This window comes from Protopterus annectens, chromosome 2.part0, assembly GCF_019279795.1.
Source record: "Protopterus annectens isolate FY-2018-M chromosome 2.part0, PAN1.0, whole genome shotgun sequence".
Taxonomy (NCBI): domain Eukaryota; kingdom Metazoa; phylum Chordata; order Ceratodontiformes; family Protopteridae; genus Protopterus; species Protopterus annectens.
This window is the reverse complement of record NC_056728.1, coordinates 491,549,035-491,569,729: the sequence shown is the minus strand read 5'-3', so window position 1 is coordinate 491,569,729 and position 20,695 is coordinate 491,549,035. Positions and strand designations below refer to the sequence as shown.

The window sequence follows — 20,695 nt, the reverse complement described above, 5'->3', positions numbered from 1 at the left end:
TAACTAGGCTAAAAGGAAAATAACTCTAGCATATCTGTCAACCCTTTAGTGCATGGAATCTGGACAGAGGTAAAGATTGTATTTGTATTTCTTATTTTATTGCTTTTATTCTTAGTTGACCTGATTACTCCCAATAGACTAGTAGCCTCTCTTCAGGGGAGTTCTAATGTGGTATTTATACTACAAGGGAAAATGTGACCAGGGCATCAGGGAACTTTGCTTGCTCTTTTTGAAGCTGCCAGATGATGCCAGAGGGCTCTTGTAACAGTGAGGAACATAGCCAAGAGAACCAGCAGCATGGAGGAGGAGAGAAAAGCTATGGATAGTTTGGAGCTAGAAGATGAAAATTTTGTTTGTTATGGAGCTTCAGAATGTAAACAAAGATTCCTGTGTGGCAGTTGTTACAAACGAGCAATGTGTAGCTGTCTCCATGGAGAAAGAAGTGAGAGTCTGTTGAAGTGGTGTAGATAACAGAACTGGTGTCTGGAGGGCTTTCTGATTGTGCAGGTAGGTGGAGGAGAAAATGAGGGGAGAGAATGCATGCTGAAAGAAAGGTCAGGAGAAGGGATCAATACTAATAATTTTTTTTTGAATTTCTAAAGTGAAAAATTTGATTCTGAGGATCAAGGATTATTGGTACGTTAAAACCCAGAAAAAATACTCTTCTTGGGGGGGGGGGGGGAGTAAAAAAATAAGAAACCAAAAATTAAAAAATGTAAAAATATCCCCTAAACTTAAAGAGCAACAAGTACTTTCAGTAAATGTGAACAGTATTATTAACACGGTGTAAAAAGGATAAAGATACTAGAATGGTGTGCCAGATGTGATGTGGACGTTATTCTGCTGGAGGATGTAGTATTCCTGACAAGTGAAGAAAGACTGCAAACAGAAAAATTGTGGGGTAGAAAGGAACTTAAGAAGTGAACGTTGGGACTGTATTATGTAAAAGTAAAAATTGTTAGCTGTAATGTTGGTAAGGATGGAAATGTTAACTATATTGTGGATGTGAGGTGGGGAGAACATGTTTACAGAATTCTAAAATTTTATGCATATATGACTAGCAAGGAAATGTGTTTCATCAAATATTACACTGTGGTCAACATTAAAGTTGAAATTGTAGGGGAGTTTAACATTTTCCACTTGAATCTCAAAGGGAAATATGTAAAAACACAGACTGTGATAAAATGTGGTAAAGTAGGGTGATAAAATGTGGTAAAGTAGCTGCGTGGAACAGAAGTCAATGAACTTGACAGAAGGGGGCACTGGATCTGAAATTGACTTTTGTATTATTGGAAGGCTTTGGGTAGCAGATGGTGATACAGTTGTGATGGGTTTTTCAGACCATTTAGCAACCAAGATAGAGGTGATGGAAGAAAGGGAGTATATTTAAATATGAAAGGGAATAAAAAGAATAAATGAGAAATTATGGGATGAAAAGAGAACTGAAGTATGGGCAAATGTGTATATTACAGAATTAAGAGAAAATAATACAAGAGTATGATGATATGGAAAACTGTGAAATCCAAGAACAAATAAAGCATTACTGTTATATAATTTGCAAAGGGAGAAGGGAGGCAGCATCTGCATTTTTGAGTAAAATAGTAAAGTATGGTATTTGTATAATAAGGGAGAGGCAAAGAGAACAAATATGAATCTGTAAAAGGAAGGAAAATGAGAGAAACCTCCAGAATGAGTTTTAAGAAAGAATTTGAAAAATAGATTGCTATTTGTGAATTGGATGAAGTAATTGGATAAGTAAATGTTGATTCAGTATTAGGCCCAGATGGTATAGAGTATGGAATTTACAAGAAACTTAGTGGATTAACAAAGAGTATTTTGTAACTGTACTAAATGGTTGAGGGAAGGGTTTGTTTTATGAAGAGTTGTATAGTAGAATATTAAAATATATATGGAGGAAAGATGAGAAGAATAAAATAAATAAATGGAGACCCATCACACTAAAAGATTATAACACTTTTTTTATAAGAATAATACAGGGGATAATGGGAGGAAGGATTAGGGATATTGGTAAACTACTATGTATGGTATGAAGGGGAAGGGTTGTCCAGAATTGTTAACTGGTTATGAGAGAAGATGTGGATGATACAAGTAAAAGGGAGGATGTGAAACTTTTCGTAGGTGATATTAAAGCATTTGATATGGTAGGATGTGATGCTTTGTGTGTTAGTATGGAGCTGGCAATAGAATTAGTCTGTGTATGTCAGCATATCAGAATAATTGTCTTACTGAATGGGTGGCTGAGTAAAGAAATATGCATGTAGTGTGGTGTAAGGGTGACTGAGTAAAGAAATATGTATGTAGGACAAGGATGCCCAATGAGTGGAATAATGTTTACATTGGAAATGAATGTGATAGTGAGTTAGGTAGCTTATTAAATGAAAGATGCTGGATATGTGATGCAGAAGAAGGTGGGGATTCCGGTAGTTTTGACAAATGCAGATTATATAGTTGTAGTTAAGAATAAAGTATGGATGAGGGAAGTGTTGGTTTGCCTGAATGGATGTTTAATGGAAATGGGAACAGCCTTAAATAAAAATTAAATGTAAGGGTTTGAGTGACCACGAATGTGTGTTTTTCAATGAAGTATCTTTGCTCAGGGTAAAATTTTGGGAAAAATTATGTAGTTATGATGTAGTGTGAGGGTTTGATAAAAGAAATGAAGTATGTCTTTTCTGGAAAACGTGTAGATTATCTGGTGAATTCTGCATTAGTGGGGAAAATGGCACATATGAAAGAATGTTTATGATCCCAGAAAATATGAAAAGGAAGTAGTGCATTTGCAATTGACATTTTTTCATTCAGGGTTCAAGATTATGTGCAGTGAAAAGAGATGTGCTGTGAAGATGAAGGGGGATTAGAGTTACTAAATCCAGGTGTTTATTCTGTTTACTTGTATTAAATGAATGAATAAATGAAGATGGTAAGAATGTTTATATGTCAGAACTGTTGTACTTACATTTAATGAGAATAAGGAAAAGGATATGCAAATAAAGAAATTTTAAAAATTATCAAAAACTTGCATGGAAAATTTTAAAAATTGACAGCAGGTTAGAAGGATGTGGTATAATGTAATGAAATAAATATGTAAATTCATGGAAAAATTTACAGTAAATATTTTATTGCCATTTAAATAAAGAAAAATAATAATAAAATAAAGAAAAAGTGGTGTTACCATGATACTAGAAAGTGAGGATTTCTACCAGGGTACTGGTAATAAGTTAACAGTAAAGAGGAATATGCCATGTAAAAAGAAAGTTGAAAGATCACATATGTTATAAAATTTCCATATGTAGAGTTTTCATACAGAGATCTTATGAAACATACATCGTTGATTATCATACACTTATAATGTTTTAATTAATGCTGTTTTATGGAATTAATAAGTTATGAGTCTGCTTATTAGTGATTTTTCAATTGTTTCATGTCAAATTTTTATTTATGTGATATTTTATGGACAGATACACTTTAAGAATTAATTGACTTTTAATTGTTTGATTGTTTCCCAGCATTACTTAAACAGACTTGTCATTAGTGGTTTTTAGAAAGTCTGATGAAACGTTTTATACAAACGTGAAAGCGCTTACTGATTTTACTTATTAAAGGATTTCATTCTATTTTTGGTCGGCTTGGATTGTCTTGGTGTACCAAACCTTCATTTTTTATTGGATTTTGATTTGTTTGTTTGGTACTTTAAACCCTGTTGGTGTTTTCCTGGTTTATTGCTTGTTTGTTGTTGCTGCACCGAAGGGACATAACAGAAGAGACCCATTTGCAATCCATGGTACAAGAAAATCCTGACAGCAGCCACGGTAGGCTCAAGAAACTCTTATTAGCAGATGGCAACCCTCTTTTACGGTTGTCACGCGTTGAACTAGCAAATACCGTCAGCAATTCCAACAAAGAGACTGTTAACATCAAGGTATTGCAATTAACCAGAAAAATAGAAGAATTGTCTACTAAATTAAGAACTACACAGTGGCAGAAGAGACGTATGGAAGCCTGTATTTCTTTTCAGGTTGTTCCTAGAGGGTTACGTGTATTAAAAATGCTGACGTTTGGCTCTGCTTACCCTACACTCCTCTCCAAGTGGCAGAAATTAAACCTAGAGACGAGCATTGGATACATGAGGCTGTTATTTGAACAATATACCATTATTGAGAATGATCTCAATATGGAAATTCATAAATTTGTACATTAACTTAGTTTAATAATGACCTCTTTGAAAATGAATGAGTTTAATGAACTGTCCACCACATCAATTTCTTTAGACAGCAAACTCTTGCTAGCCAAAAAAAGAAATTTAGAGAGGGATTGTTCTGATTTCCTCAAAGGGAACATCTTTTCATGGCTGAGAGAACAAGCACGTAGAGGGCACACCTTCCACCCCTCAGAGAGAACAATCCACTAACATGTCTGCTCAGTTGTTACCATTGACTGATGTGACATTTTTGCTCCTCCAGGTCGAGGCAGGTTCCGCGAATTCAGGGACTTCCGTTGAACCCGTAGTACAGGCAGAACATCGGGTTTTTGTTCCACATCCTGTTAGAAGGAAAGAAACTCCACAGATTTCTCATACAGAGATGCCAGTGGGAGATTTGACATCGCTCCCTTTTCCCCTTCCGTTTCGACAGTTCCAACAACATTCGTGGAGTCCACAACATACAGGGAGAAAACGGAAAGCTTTGCTGGAAGAGGCACATCTAGAATTCCAGAGGAAGTCACTGAAACCGGTAAATCGTAACTTACCATAAATTTATCATTTAACGAATGAAGAGGTAGCTGTTTTAAGCAAGGGTTTATCTTTTATACCCTCTCAACATGCAGATGTAGATTTAATTATTGATCTGAAATGTTTCACTAGGAACTTAATGTTATCTTTACAATACCAAGATAAGGACAATGTTACCACTGATACACATGTTTTTAAAATGCCCTCCTCTTATACACCTTTGATGCATCCTGTAATAGACAGCTTTGAAAAAGCTTGTGAAAGAGACCTGCTTTCTGCTTTTCATCTTGAATGACAGAAACCTAAATCTGAATTTTATAATTTAACTAAAAGAGAAAGAGATGCCTTGAAAACACTTGAGAATAACTCCTCCATTGTTATTAGACAAGCAGACAAAGGGGGAGCTGTTGTATTATTAGATGCTGTTTTTTATTATATGACTATTAACAACATGCTACTAGACACTGAGACATACAAATGTTTAATCATTATTCAGATGCATTGATTAAGAGGGTATATGATGATTTGTACGACATGATGTGTACCATTATTGATGTACAATTATATAAATATCTATTGAAGGAGAAACCTTTAGTGCCAACATTTAGAGGTCTACCCAAGGTACACAAAACCTTGATAAACCCTCCTTAACACCAATTGTCTCCAGTAAAGGCTGGCTCACAGAAGCCATGTCCATTTTCGTGGAGAAACAGTTACGACCTGTAGTAGAGTCTACTGACTATTTTGAGGGACACCCAACATTTTCTAGAGACTATAGTGCCATACATTGAAGATGATTACACCAAGGATGATTATGTTATGGTAACGTTAGATATCACATCACTTTTTACGAGCATACCTAATGACATTGGTATTGAATACTTAAGGCTATTTTTAATACAGAAGGGGTTCACCAATGCCAATGTCATTAGAATAACAATGTTAATGGACTTAATTTTGAACAATAATGGCTTTACATATGACGAGATATTTTTTACAGGTGACAGGTGTGGCAATGGGCACACCCTGTGCCAATTCCTATGCCAATTTAGTATTGGCATACTGGGAATACACTTATGTTTTAGAGCACATGTTTTTTTCTAAATACATCAAATATTATAGAAGTTTTGTTGATGACGTTTTTCTCATTTTGGAGAGGTGACCCCTTGATATTGAATGATTTTATTACTTATATTAATGGCACTACGACTTTTCTTACTTTAACCGGTAGGACTTCACACACCCAGATTGAGTTTTTGGATGTATTATTTAAGAAATGTAACAGCACAATCACCACAGAAGTTTATAGGAAAGATTGTATTACTAGTGATGACACTATTTTCAGAAGCTATCTCAGATATGAAGACAGAATTTGTAGCGAGAGGTTACCATCAGAAGGATTTAGATGTATTATGAGATGTGGAACGAAGTACAATGGCTCAACCCTTTATTAAGAGAGGTGGATCCCCATACATTAGGAAAACACGAAGTTCTACCAGTACTTTGAATAGATTCCTTATTCCATATACAAACAGGAACAAGCAAGTGACACAATTGATAAAAAGGAATTGGAACATATTATTATTAGATAAAGATGTTGAGAAGATAGCTGGCACTGTTCCTAGCTTCTGTTATAAGAATACTAAATCCTTGAATCAGATTTTATGTTATGAACACAGTAGTCAGATATCTAAAGTATCGACCAGGAGAGGAACGTTCCCTTGTCATCATTGCAATCAGTGTTCTTGTATAGCTAGCACAAATACATTTGTGCATCCAGATACTCATATTAAATATGAATTTCAATATTATGCAGACTGTAGAACAAGGAATGTCATCTACCTCGCTACTTGCCAAAGATGCCACAGTTTTTATGTAGGCAAAACAAATAGAACGTTACGAGAAAGAATAAGAGAACATATATATGCCATTAATAAAGAAAATGACAACAATGCGATAGCTAGACATGTCCTCAATAATAACACCTCACATAACTTTAAATTTTTAGTTTTAGAACTCATTGCTACCACAGTGAGATTAGGTGACATGGGCAATTATAATGAAAAAGAAGAGGGGAAATGGATTATCAGGCTACAAGCAGACAAAGGCCATGGTTTAAATGAAAGGGTTTCTCTCAAAGTTTCTCTCTCAAAGACCGTGCACTAAAACACTAAAAATATTACGGGTTATTTTATAATTCCCTTGATTTTTAGTTTTCTGAGGTCACTGTATAGTATGAAGTACATATATATGTTATAAAATTTCCGTATATAGAGTTTTCATACAGAGATCTTATGAAACATACATCGTTGATTATCATATACTTGTAATGTTTTACTTAATGCTGTTTTATGGAATTAATAAGTTATGAGTCTGCTTATTAGTGATTTTTCAATTGTTTCATGTCAAATTTTTATTTATGTGAGATTTTATGGACAGATACACTTTAAGAAGTAATTGACTTTTTAAGTAATGCTGGGAAACAAACAATTAACAGACTTGTCATTAGTGGTTTTTAGAAAGTCTGAAATGTTTTATACAAACATGAAAGCGCTTACTGATTTTACTTATTAAAGGATTTCATTCTATTTTTGGTCGGCTTAGATTGTCTTGGTTTACCAAACCTTCGTTTTTTATTAAAGTTGAAAGAGTATTTATTTTGTATGGAGGAAGAGACAACGGAGCTTATCTTCTTGAAGTGTAGTAGTGAAACTCTGGGGGGAAAAAACTGTGTGGTGAAACATGTTTTGAGAATATTAATTACAAACAATACAAATATGATTTATGTATGGATGTTGTAAGATCAAGAAAGAATATACGAGAAGTGTAGATTATTTTCTGTAATATGGGCTATTTGGAATGAAAGTGAAATTTTGTTTAATGGGAAATGGATTACGGCAGATGTATTTAAGCCTTATTTTTGAAATAGAATGACTTGGTGGGTTTTTTTTTCTGCTGCCTAGAAGATTTTTGTGCCCACGTATAAAAATGTGACACTTTTTTCCCCACTTGCATACACAAGCTGAAACTGCCCCTGCAAAACTAGGCCTATACAGGATGCGCGCATACAAACATTTACACACATACTTGCACACACTGCACTTTTATCTACAGGCAAGTCAGAGGAACACCTGTTCCTCTTTTGTTATTTCTTTGGGGTATTGGAGAAAACCAGAATGTTGGCTAAAACCCATACAGAGGCAATGAGGAAATGCAGACTGCAGGAGTTCCCAATGTCTAATGGAATTTGGGTTACTAAGTATGCTGATGATACAAAGACTGGGTCAGCTGTTTCAACAGTTAAAGATCAGACTGCAGCCCATAAGAGTTTTGTACATATTGGCATCGATCAATAAAATAAGGATCCTTGAAGTAGCTTTCGGGGGATGGGGTATAAGCCTCCCAGCAGGGAGGAAAAAATGCCACTGGTAATACCCCTTTTGAAGCAGTGCTGCGGTGGTACTGCAGTGTAACAGAGCTTTTGAAATGTGGTGCACCCGAGAGTGCGCTTATTAGACGTAGATTACTGTTTCCATACAGCAAACTCAACCATGTTTCTTATTACTCCCCTCGATTATAGAATCCCCAATAATTAACATTTCCTTTTAGTTAGTTTGAAATTGAGTATTTTTTAGAAGTATTGCCACCCTTGTTGTCCAAAACTACACCTCCCAATGCTTTCTGCCTTTTCTTTTTAACACGTTCATCTAATTCATCAGATTCAGCCTGACTTATCCCCCTTTTAAATCCTACTTCCCTTTCACTTAATGTATTATCTACATCATTATCACAACTGCCATTCCTGAAAAAAAAAATCCCTTCTCTTTTCCAGTTATACATCCCAAATTAATAGGGTCAGGAGTAATGCAAGGGAGTATTTGTTAGCTTGTGCCAGGCAGTTTGAAATTTTGCTTTCATTTTACATTTCACACAAATAAACTTAAGTTTTAGGTTTATTAAGTCTTTCTTTAGAAAGTATATTTGTTCCAAAACTTATCCATGTCAGTTTGTTTATTTTTTAAAATCTTTACAGTAGGAAAAATCATGTAGTTGTTCCATCTTAAAATCAACTTGCACCCCCTTTTTTCAATCAAAATTTCTTTATCCATGAATACATTAATTTTCCTTATCTCCTTACACTTAGAATTCTCACTATCCCAACCTTCAGTATCTATGCTAACCATAATACATACCTTACATTTAATAGGATAATCTCGGTCTATGAGCTCTGTAAGACAAAAGTTGTTCTTTTCTTACATTATTTCAATAAAACAAGATTCAAACTCCTACCATCACAACCTAATGTGCTTAATATAAACCACGTCTTTGTATAGCAGCAAATGCTTGTCTTTTCCCCTAAAAGGGGAAATGTCTCCTCTTATTTTTAATTTTAGTGTTAGGGGTGGGCATGAGTGAGTAAGTGAAGGCAGAGCAAGCAAAATAGTACACACAGTCCATAAAAGGACTCTGTAGTGTACAGGTTCTTTCACAAATGTAAATACTACTTAAACTCCTTTTCAGTACTCCCATTTCAATACTCCAATACTTTTAGTCCTGTGAACCCATTTTAAAACTGATCACACAATAAAAGGGTCAGTTACATTTATCCAGAGACCACCTTTTCAGCCAATAGATAAAACCACATTGTAGACTTTGTATACTACTTTAATCTGATTTTAATTAAAAAGATAACGATGGCATACATTGCTATGGCCATTGTCTCTCTCACTCGCTCATGAGTGTATATGTACACACACACACACACACACACACACTCTGACCCTGGCAAACATAACTTCTCTTCATGGTGGTTTCAGTAAGTTATTTTAGCCTTGTTTTGCACAAACATTATCAAAATTAGTCCAGCTTGCGTCACATAAGTCACATAAGTCTTGCAAAGCTATAATAATGAGCAAACTACATCCTGGGTCAGTCATTCTCATTCCCAGGCAGCCACCATACCAGTCACTGTCAACTACATTGCTGTCTGTGTAATTATCTGTCAGCTGTAATAAAATGAGACTCGCTGTGATGCATTTCAGTTCATCTTCACACAAATGCTCATTTGCTAGCTAGCTGATCTAGCAGTCCTCCACTGTCCAAATCTGGCTGCCTGCCAGCATTAAAAAAGACTGCTTCAAACTACCATCAAAGCTTTTGTTTCTTTTCCCACTCTGGCCATATCTAAAACTTTACAGTTTTAAATTTGCAAGTTTCCTGCACCATTCCACCCACAAGCTATAAGGAGTTGATCAAGTAAATTATGGGCTCCATGGAGTAGAAAGTCCACATATTGAGTGGTCAGGTGTGCAGCAGTTCTTTCTTAGTACACTCCTGTTGTGGTTTCCTTTAACAGGGGGTGGCATTGACCATTTGGTAAAATAAAATTTGGTTCATTCCTTTACATTAAAAAACTAAATAAATGAAAGCAGCCTTAGGTAATTGCCTTGTTTGCTTATGCGCAAGGCTGACCATAATCTACAAGGGTGCTTTTATAGTCTGCAGGTGATGCATGGCATTTATTAGGGACTCATTCTTTGGAAATGTGTAATTCTATGAAAACAGAATCTGAAGTAGCATAATCTTTAACACCTTTGTTAAATTATCAGTTAAGACAAAGGCACACGTACATTAAGTGCAACTTAGCTGAGCAGATGGAAACTCTAAATATAGCACCTATGCCCTTATTAGATGAAGTTTGTAAATGCTTAATCACCCATATCCAGGCTTATACCCCCAATAAAATGAGTGGTATCAAAACCTGTCTGATACATTTGGGAAGCTTATCTTGGCACAAAAGACCTTGTAGGGTCATTAGGTTAGTAACTGTGGGCAGAAAATCTGCCTACTATTTTGTTCCATGCATGTGTGCCTTATAAATTTTTGTCAGTGTATCTTGTGTGTACTGTACAAGCATTAAGGTACGTAACTCTGCATTTCAACCCCCCCCCTTATCAGAGTGTTTGTCTTATGTGCTGACAATATAAGCAGCTTCATATAAATTGTGAAGTGAGAAAGCATTTATATGTAAGACTAAGAAATATTAAGCATAACTATGGCACAGGGGGTGAGGTTGCTTGCTGTTGAACAAAAGTCTGGTGGTACTGAGCTCATTCTGTGGCCTGTAATGCTATTGCAGGTATGGTTTATTTTATTTATTTTTTTCCTCTGACCGTCAATGTGGCACTTCAGGTTGTATAGGCTTCCTCTGTTCTGGGCATTCCTCCATGCTAAAGCAGAGGTTAACCAACGTCTGTGCTAGTCTTGCCTCATTTAAAAACTGATTATGGTTTGAGAAAAGATGTATACGCTTCAGTAAATAAAATGGTTATTGCATAGAACTCCCTGACTTTAGTGGCAGAATTGTGAAAGTGTCATGTTTACATCGAATTTTTTTTTTCATCTAACCCCCCATATATTTCAGTGTGTAACAAAAAAACTGAATGTAGTATTTCTCTGTTAACTGGTTGCGTCCAGTTTTACATTGTCTGTACTCTTAATTTTGTGTGTCTGGAATTTTATGCTTTCTTATAAGTTGCAGGACCTGATGCATCAGTTCGCTTGCTGTAGCATACCCTTATTATGTTGGTATTGATTGATAATTGATTGATTAGTGAGCAGTGCAAGCCAATTATTGTATAGTGTCAACCAACGATAAAACTTTTCCCTAAGGGTTGTTGATAAATGGCTTTGGATACATTTAGTTTTAATTTCCAATAATGCTGTAGTCTTCAGTAGGCTGTAGAAGTCTTCCAGAGTTGGTATTGTGTTTGTATTCCATCTTCTTGTTATACACTTCCTTGAAATTGCAAGTATAGTCCATACTAAATACATGTTTGACCTATTCAAATGAGGACCTTTGTTCACATTTAATAACATAAGAGCTTTAGTTAAATAAAATGATTCAGTAAATAAAACTTCTAGAAATTAATACCATTCCAAAATGGCTTAATTTTAACACAATCGAAAGAAAATGTGGCTCCAATCTGCATTGTGTACTTGCTCACATCTCCAACATATTTCTTTTATGGAAGAACTAATTTTACTGATTCTGTATGGGGTTAAGAATGCTCTGTGCAAGCATTTCCAATTAAAAACTTTCCAGTATTGTGTAAAGGATGTATATTTTATCAATAATATATTTGTTTTCATATCTTCAGTTAACTGTATTGAATGTCCTTTTTGTTATATTTTTCCAATATGAGGTTTTTGCATTGTGTTTTATCAATATTTTGTAAAAATTTTTAAATACGGTTTCCCATGTCAGTCATTGTATATGATTTCATATATGTATTTTGTAAATTTTATGTATTTCTTTAAATGAAAGCTTAATTATTCTATTTAAATCTTGTGACTATGACTGAAGACTCTAAAGTTAGCCAGTCCTGTTGTGGAACTTTGTATGTTTGTATTACTTGCATATCTAAAACTTTTAGTTCTTAGATACATTTGAGCCAACAAACAAATTCTTTCTGTTACCAGGAATTAATAATTTCTATATATATTATGTGGAAAGTTTTTTGTGACTATAAATGATGTTAAAAGATCAAACCAGATTTTTAAATCTGTATTTGCATTAACAATTTCCCTAAATGAGGCAATGTAATAAATCATATGAGTTTTGTGGGTTTAGTTATGTTGTATTGCATGCCAATACATATGTGCCATGGCAAATTGTTTTTATCTGTTTGAAATTTTTTTGTAAATCAGATTCATTTATTGATATTACTGCAATTCTTTCCAATTTGCAGAGTAATTTGGACTTAACCATTCTGAGATTGTTTTAGATATTGATGCTTTTATTTATGTTTCTATATCAGGAGAGTTTAATCCTCCCTGTTTCATGGTCTGATATGATGTATTAAAGCTATTTTGTTTCTTTTGGGAAACGATAACAATGTTATTGGGTATGAATTTATTTCTTTAAGTATATTCCTTTCTGTTAACAGCTGTATTGCCAAGGCTATATATAGGATCTTGGACAGTAAAACCATTTTTATTAACTGTAGTTAGTCTTCAAATGTTAATATTATTTTGTTCCATTTTTCCACAGAGATTTTAATTCTGTTGATGATGATATTGTATTTTTTTAGACTAATTTATTATTATTATCCTTGCATAATTCAGTTCCTAGATATTTTAAGGTAGATTCTTGTTTCTCTATGATGTGATCCCCCTTGGTCTACGGTTCTTATTTTTTTTTTTATTTAAAAATAAAAATTTTGATTTTGCTTTATTGGAATGGAGTTCTGAAGTTGTGTAATTTGTCAGTTAATATATTTAATTCTTCTGATGTCTCTTGTATTGGATAATGTTAGTAATATGTCATCCGCATATAGCATTACTTTAGAATTGTATTGTTCATAAACATCTATTCCTTTGATTTTTATATTGTTCTGAATTGAATCTGCCAATATTTCTATAGCTAGAGCAAATGGAATCGGTGATATGGGACATCCTTGTTTAGTGCCTTTTATTATATGTATAGATTCAAAGGTAAAAGGACCTAACTTGACATATGCTGAATTATTTGTATATATATTCTTTAGGAGATGAACAAAGGATGCAGGAAATTCAAATAGCATTAGGATTTTGAATAACTAGTCCCTATTTAGGGAATCAAAGGCTTTCTCTCTAAGCCAGTTGGAGTGTTTCTTTATTAACATAATCTATAAGAGAAATTATCCTTTTAATATTGGCGTGTGTGTCTCTGATATAGAAGTCCAGTTTGAGCATTATTTATAGTTTTGGATAGTGGTATTTTCATTCTGTTAGTTAATGTTGTCATAAATATCTTAGTCTTTTTATTTAATAATGATATAGGTCTGTATGAGGTACAGAGGTTTGGGGATTTGTTTTCCTTTAGGATTGGTGTGATTAAGGAATATCTCCAAGAGGGTGGTATTAAAGCTTGTGGCTGAATTTCTAGTTGAGTTTTATGGAAGAGGGATAGTATCTTTGAAAGAAAAAGTTTATATATTTCCATTATTATGCCATCTATACCTGGAGCATTATTTTTACCCTCTTTTATTGTATCTGTAATTTCTTTGTAGGATATGGGTGCTTACAGATCTAGTTTTAATTTTTCTGGTATTTTTTTATATTGGAACATTTTTCATCTAGATTTAATTGATCAATATGTATATTTTCTTTTTGGAAATATTCCGTATAGTGATGTCTATAGGCATCAAGAATGTCTCCTATATCCAAGGCTTTTTTCCCTTTCTTTTCATGGAAGATACCATTAATGTTATTCACTTTTAATTGTATTTTGATTCTTGTGGATAATTTATGTAGATATTTGGGAGAAGTGGCCAAGGTTTAATTTTTAGGTTTTCTAAAGCTAATCTAGTTTTATGTGTTAGAATTTTGTTGTATTTATTGTTTAATACTTAGACTTTCTTTTTCATCTCCAAATGATTTTGATTTTCTTCAGCTTTTACTGACAAAAGTTTGGATTGTAGATATAAAAATTCAGAATCCCATTCTCTTTTATTTATATATATATTGTGTGTGTGTGTGTGTGTGTGTGTGTGTGTGTGTGTGTGTGTGTGTGTGTGTGGTGTGTGTGTGTGTGTGTATATATATATATATATATATATATATATATATATATATATATATATATATATATATATATATATATATATTGTGTGTGTGTGTATGTATATATATATATATATATATATATATATATATATATATATATATATATATAATGTGTGTGTATGTATGTGTATATGTATGTATGTATGTATGTGTATATATATATATATATATATATATATATATATATATATATATATATATATATATAATATACACACCAAGTTACGGTTTTACCATATATGTAAGCTTTTAATGAGTCCCATACCATTATTTTATTTATCTCTCTGGTGTAATTAATATCTAAAAAGAATTGTAATTCAGATAACCAGGGTTTGAACGCTTTTTAATCTTAGTTGTATATGCTGGAATTTTGGAGTTAAAGATTAATGGTTTGTACACATTTTGAAGTTTTAGTATCAATGAATTGTGGTCTGAAAAGGGGCAGAGAGTGATTTGAGAAATTAATGAGTTTAGAATGTAAGTCATGGGTAGCAAATATTTTATCTATTATAGTTATATTTTATCTATTATAGTTTGGGTACTAAATCTGTGATCTTGATGGGAAAACAATAAATATTTATCTTTAAATTTTAAAATATCTATAAGATGAAATGATTTTACCCATTTGTTTTAAAAGCTGTTGATACAGCAGATGTACACAGCAGTCTTTTATTTGTAGTTTCCGAAATATCACATATATACATTTAGTTTCATCCTCATATTAAGTTGCCTTTATAATTATTGGAAATGAAATCAGTGTTTTTTTTTTTTTTTTTTTTTAACAATTCCTGTTCCAATGCCTGGGAACCAGTATAGATTGGCTAGGGTCCATATTCTGTTATTATATTTAACTATTACTAATGCCATAATGCCTTCTTTATCTTCATACTTTATAAATGATTTCTGGGTTAATCACATTTGTTTTCCATAAAATTGTTACCCCTTTTGTCTTTGTCTTGCAAGTGGATTGCGTCAATATCATATATTCCTTAGGATTCCATTTGTAATTTTCATTTGTTTTGAATTGAGTTTCTTGAAGGAAGATAATTTGTGTTTTTTCAGTTTTAAATATTTCAGATTTGCTAGGATTGTTTAAGCCATCGGTATTTAAAGATAATAAAGTTAAATCAATCTTGGGTAATTTAGACTATGTATTTTTTGTTTTATTGTGACTATTACTATAAAGTAATGTTTGAGCTTTTAAAGGAAATTATCAGTTTTATACTTTGAGTGTTTACCAGTAAAGTAATGTTTTGGTCAGGCATATTAAAAATGATTGTGCGAAATAGTTTTGTTAAGATTTATTAATTTAAATTTAAGATCCACACTAGCCAAGGAATAAAAATCATTCCTTTCTGTCATATCATTCCTAATTATTCCTAAGTCCATCAGATTATCACTCGTACCTTGACAATCCAGAATATCTGAGCTCCATATATTGAATTATCATATGGAGAGCATTTGTAATATGAATAAGCAATATTTATATTATTTTTAACAGATATATAGTACTATTGTAGATTATACAGAATTCTAATACAATATAAACATCTTATTGTATAAGCAATTAATATTTATATGAAAGATAGATGACAAGCAATTCAATCATAGTAAAGTAGGATGCATATTGTATAAAACCTCAGTAAAAGAGTATAGCACACAGTTATTTAACACATTCACCCTTTACTGATGTCTTTCAAAACTTGTTACTTAATATAAATAGATGGTAATAATATTTATACCTATACCTAATGTTTATAATACAATGTATTTTACTGGATATATCAAAAGTTATATTTCATTGTTTGCCAACATTAAAGTAATCACTTTTTGTTGCTAACTTACTTTAAAGCATCAGGTTTGTTTTATGTGAACGTTGATGAAAGTGCATTTTAATTATCCGTGCATTCCCCCCCCCCCCATTTCCTACATATAAGGATTTTCATATCTGCCATTTCTTATTATAAAATGTATGAAATTATAGGTTAAAAACAAATTCACTTATTGTGATTAATGATTACAAATTAATTCCCTTTCCATATTCATAAATTGCCGTTTTATGGCATATTCTGAAAGTTTTTAGATTTAACTGGCAACATTCTATTTTTTATAATCGGCAAAGGTTCAGCTGAGTGTCAGTTTAATAATATTTGTTCAGAATCTGATTTGTTACATTCAGTGACATTCCTAGTTCAGGCTTCTATTGTTTTCCGTGAACAACTTTGTCAGTTTGTCATGTATAAAACATTGGTTACCTTGGTAACAGCTTAAGTATTATGTATGGTCAAGATGGGTTACAAAACCACAATTCAAGTTAAAGCAATTATATGACTTATGTACATTTACTTGTATGAGAAAATCATCATGCTTCCCCTTGATGGTTCAGTATAGTATATGTTATTTATGACTAGTTAAAACAGTAGTGTTATCCTACACAAGCCCATGTTATTAAACTGAGTTTTAATGTAATTTGTTCAGAATAGGATTGTTAAATGCTGTGGCATTTCAAGTTCTGGCTTCTATTGTTTTTCTTGAACAACTTTCTCAGCTTGATGTCCTGTATAAAACAGTAGTTAAATTGGTAACCGCTTAAGTACTTTGTATGGTCAAGATGGGTTACAAAAGCTACAATTCAAGTTAAAGCAATTACATGACTTGTTATGCATATTTACTTATATAAGAAAATCATCATGCTTCCCCTTGATGTTAATGTAGTGTGTGTCAATTATGACTATAAAGACAGTAGTGTTACTATGCACAAGCCCATTCTGTCTTTAATATCTAAATTCAGCAGACTGCTTCATCTTATATGACTGTTATATATTTGTCCATATTGACTAAAATCATACATTACATATTGTTTTTTTGTTTTTTTTTTGGCTATATCTTAGTTATTTGAGACACCACAAGCTGTAATACTTATTCTTATTATTAGCTCCTTCCAAGCGTGTTTATACAGTCCATAGACTTTAAATTATGAGACCCTTCTAGTTTTTTATGTGTTGTAAGTACATTTCCATCCTTACATACACACACATCAGTACTTCAGGCACGGGCAACAATGCCCATCCAGTTTTGCCAGAGTACCATTCACTAGTTCATGTGATGTGTTTCCAGGCTGTTCTTAAAATATCCAAACCAATATTTGTCCAGTTCCATTTTACAAGCCTGTTCCATGCAGTGGCCACTCTTCCAGTGAACCACTCAACACACCTTCCATTCCCACAGATATTTCCATGAAGGAAATCCTGATGACTCTCTACCACTTCCCGGCAATACCAAACACCCCTAGAATCGGCTATCCATTGCCCAACACATCCAAGCAAGCTCACCTCCCAGATCACTGCAAAGGGTACTGCACAAGACCAAGTGCCCTTAGTCTTTTACATAAGAGTGGAAGTCTAAGTTACTGTGAGTCCTTAATGTGTTTGGACCAAAATACATTTTAAATATAAAATTGTGCTTATTTATTTATTTTATCAAGAATCAGCCTAATTAGCTAAACGAAGTGTTATGAGACCATCAATATGTGTACATGTTTAAAACAGCCCTTTTATTTATATATATATATATATATATATATATATATATATATATATATATATATATATATATATAAAATTTATTTTTTTTTTAACCAAAAACTTCATTGCCGAGAATTATCTCAGAGGCTCCTCAGAGCAGTTAAACATTATCGTCACTCTGTTACCATAGCAACCTGGGAGCCTCTGTTTCTGTTAGTGTGTCTGTGTACTGCATACCAGAGGCTGGTGATGCACCTGAAGGAAAGCTTCATTTCACTGCAACTTCAAGCCTTAATTCCCTCACTTTCAGTGAGGCAGCAGCCAGGAAAAGAATGGAGAGCAAACGGATAAAAAAAAAAACCTCCCAACAAGCTGCCACAACAAGGGAGAACACATTCTTTAAGCCTTCCCACCTCTCACTTGGCAGCTGTAAAAACTATTCTCTTCCAAAATATCCAAAATCACTGTTTTTTTATCCACCCCCTTCCCCTGGATCCAGGCTAAAACACCAGATGTCTCTCTCTTCCTAATACACAAGCATCAGTAAGCCTCTATCACAAGCCGCAACCCACAACTTCCCGGAGATGAAAACTGCATCTACACACACCATGTCAGGCTTAATCAAACAGCACTTGAAGCTATGATACCTGCCATAATTGATATTAACTATGTTTAGACAGAATAATAATATTTGTACTAGCTGCCAGACACAGCTGCATCCACGCACACTGTATCAGGATTGATCAAACAGCACTCATAGCTGTGACACCTGCCATAATTGATATTAACTATATTTAGATAGAATAATGATGGCATTTGTACCAAGAGCTTGCTACTGTTATTTAACCAGGATGTAGATAATTTTTCTAAATCATACTTTAACTGAAGAAGGCATTAGTCTCCATGACACCATTTTTTTTTTCAAAGCACTCTACTGTTACTGCTGTTATATATGTTGTTAATTTGTTACATTTGAGTCTGAACTCTGAATGGTACCTTGTTGAATTAGTTAATTACTTATATAAGTAAAATCAATGAAAAATGAACAAGGTAAGTATTCATTGAGTTCAAGTAGGGGAATAGAAACTTTTATGTTTGTATTGTATGTTGCTTTGTTTGGCTTGTATATAATGTAAATAGTAACCCATCTTGACCTACCTTTTGTTTGTGAAGAATTATTGGACACACTGAACATTCTAAATCATTACTGTTTCTCAGTTGTTTAAGAAACCCTCCTTTTTTTAAAAATAAGAACAGATGACAAGTGATGTACCATATCAGTTGATGTTGTGTCTTTCGGCTTTTCCCGGTTAGGGGTGGCCATAGCGGAACTCCGGTCCGCTAATGATTGGCAGTAGATTTTTACGTGCCGAGTTGCCAACTCTGACACACATCCTTCAACGAAGGTATGCCCATTCATGCATGTCTCCACACAGAAAACACTCTAGCTGAGAATCGAACAGGACAACGCTACCACAGCACCATCACCACAGCTACCATATCAGTTGATGCTTTGTCCAAAAAAAAATAAATAACTCTTGCAACTACATCTCTCAGCTATCTTGGAATCTGTTTTTGTTTCTTCTTTATAGCATCAGTCCAAGGATTTGTTAATTTTATTATTTTAAGAGTAGGGGCCATCCATTCTGTTTCTTCTGGGATAGACGCTATGTTTTTGATGAATATAGTATCTTCTTCTGAGTCATTAAAGCTTCTCATCTCACTGGCAAAAAGTATTATCTTGGCTGGAAAGGCCAGCTGTGCTTTAATTTTTTGTTTCAACAGTTTTATTATTGGCCAGACTTTTTTCCTTTGTTCTAGTATTCTGGAAGAATAATCATTGTCAAACCTTTGATTTATATTTTAAGGGTGATTTTCTCCAAGGAGATTTTAATATTCGTTCCTTGTCCAGAAATGAAAGAAATTTTATAACTGTGGATCTAGGAGTATTTGAGTTAGAATCAGGTTTCCTCAGTGCTCTATGTGCCCTTTCAATTCCAAATGAAAGTCCCTCTTACAAGTCAAAAAATTCAGTAATCCAGGTTAAGAATGAAATAATGTCTTCACCTTCAGTGTTTTCAGGCAGACCAAAGATCCTTATGTTGTTTCTCCTTTCCCTGTTTTCTAAGTCATCTATTTTGTTAAGCAGCAATGTATTCTGTTTAAGCAGAAATCCTTTTTGGAATTCTTCCTCTTTGTCTCCCTTCAATGTCATTTAGAGAAGTCTCTATATTTATTGTTCTATGGTTTTGCTGTAATGGTTCCTTAAGAGTATCAGTCTGTTTTTTGAGAATTTAATTTTGAGGTTTTCTAAGTCATTTTTAAAGCCATCCATTCTCAAAGATCATTCCTGTAAGGTAGATATCATCAATTGAAGTTTTTTCAAAACAACATCTGTATGAGAATTCCTTGTTTTTCATATTCAGTGACTCAGTGTATCTCCAAGTTACTTGACAGGAAAATGTTTGTACAGCTCCACCAAAATTGATATTTATGTAGTTTAGTAGTTTATCTACAGATTTATGATGTTTTAAACTTGAAGATAATAAAAAAATTCCTATATTATTATACTAGTGTATCGAGCTCTCAAAATTCACTGCTCTCAGTTGGCCATCTAGGCTCTGCACACACCCCCCCCCCCCCAGCCTTACTGTTTTGGGGTAGAACAAATGGCTAATTAGTCATACTGATGCATGTGACACAATGGCATAAAACACAATAATGATCAAACCTTTTGTCATTCTGTCCCATGGTTATCTGTCAGGAAGCTGTGCACTTCATTAATGTCTGAGGGACAGTTATTAAAGTGAAC

At 33.5% G+C, this 20,695-nt stretch overlaps 1 protein-coding gene across 1 annotated transcript in view; it reads left to right on the top strand.

The window, feature by feature from the left end:
* The window catches only part of AGTPBP1 (ATP/GTP binding carboxypeptidase 1), a 2,804,614-nt gene that overhangs the window by 57,446 nt on the left and 2,726,473 nt on the right, over positions 1-20,695 (top strand). The window lies entirely within an intron of this gene.